Here is a 1,703-nt window from a genome sequence, read left to right as displayed (position 1 = left end):
AAAAAAAAAAATAGAAAAGAAAAGACTGCTCCTTTTAAATTTTTTCCCAACTTTTATTTTCGTTTCAGAGGGTACACGTGCAGGCTTGTTACATAGGAAAATTGCATGTCATGGGGCTTTGGTGTACAGATTATTTCATCACCCAAGTAATAAGCATAGTACCCGATAGATAGTTTTTCAGTCCTCACCCTCCTCTCACCCTCCACCCTCCACCTTCAAGTAGGCCTTGGTAAGACTCCTCTTTTAACATGGAATTTTTTTTTTTCCAGAAGATGGTTTGGTCATGTTATACTACTTTTTCTTTTCAATAAGACCCCAGCTACTTCAGAAAAGTGTAGTGGTCAACAGGATGGTCTCTGGAGCCGGACGCCAGGTCTGAATTTCAGCCCCATCACATGCTAGTCGTATGACCTTGAGCAAGTTGTTTAACCTCTTTAGCACTCAGTTTCACAGATCTGTTAAAAGTCGGGATAATAATAGCATCTTCCTCGTGGTGGTATGATGTGATTTAAATTTAAAGCTCTTAGAAAAGTGCCTGGCCCTTAAGAGGCTCAATAAATGGAATTATACAAAGGAGTAATTTCCTGTTTTTCACAGGCCTTCACTCCCTCACTACCTGCTTACCCACCCACAGCTGACAATGTGGTCACCCTGTTTCTGAGTCACGCCTTCTAGAGCCCAGAGAGAACAAGACTGGCCCAATATCACACAGAAAGATTAATAGGATTGGAATTGATTGCTTTGGGGTGACTCAGCAGGCCAGTGGCCAGTGTTCTTATCTACTTCATCTCCTCCTTAGGAAAAAATGAGCATAGTTAGAGGAAACCTTGGGAGGAAATATGGCTGGGGCCAGGCAGGATGTAAATAATATTAAGAACAATGACAACTTAATATGTGCCAGGCACAGCTTTAAGTCCATTCTGTGTATTTTATTCAAACCTCACAGCAACCCTATGAATTGATGACTACCATCATCACCTGCATCATACCAAAGAGAAAACTGAGGCTCCAACACCTAGAATGGCTTAAAGCTGGGGTTATGAACCCAGGCAGTCTAACACCAGAGATGGAGTGTTCAACCACTACACTATACTGCTGTCCACATAAAGCAAAGAAAACAGAAGGAGAGAGGAGGCAGGAACAAATGACAATGGAACAATACAAGTTCTTTTTGAAGTAAGTTGATTGAGGCAGGCTAGCATTTTGGTTAAGCACTAATTTAAAACAAGGGTTAAAAAGTAACTGGGTTTAAGGCTTGCCTCTGCTACTAGTTATTGATTTTCTTTGGACCTTAGCCTCCTCATCTGTAAAATGGATTTCATAGGCCAGGCATGATGATTCACATTTGTACTCCCAGCACTTTGGGAGGCCAAGGAAGGAGGATTGCTTGAGGCCAGGAGTTTGAGACCAGCCTGGGCAACATAGTGAGACCTCATCTCTACAAAAAACAATTGTTTTTTAATTAACTGGGCCTGGTGGTACATGCCTGTAGTCCTAGATACTCAGGAGGCTGAGGTGAGAGGATCACTAGGGACCAGGAGTTCAAGGCTATACAGCGAGCCATGACTGTGCCACAGCACTCTAGCCTGAGTGACAAAGTGAGATCCTGTCTCTTAAAAAGTAAATAAATAAAATAAAATTAAAATTAAAACTAGTATTTCTTAGAGTTGTGATAAGGTTTACAGAAGATAATGCACGTAACA

Source organism: Rhinopithecus bieti, unplaced genomic scaffold (genome assembly GCF_001698545.2).
Source record: "Rhinopithecus bieti isolate Rb0 unplaced genomic scaffold, ASM169854v2 scaffold_2433, whole genome shotgun sequence".
NCBI classification, from domain to species: Eukaryota; Metazoa; Chordata; class Mammalia; order Primates; family Cercopithecidae; genus Rhinopithecus; species Rhinopithecus bieti.
Note: the sequence above shows the minus strand (reverse complement) of the source record.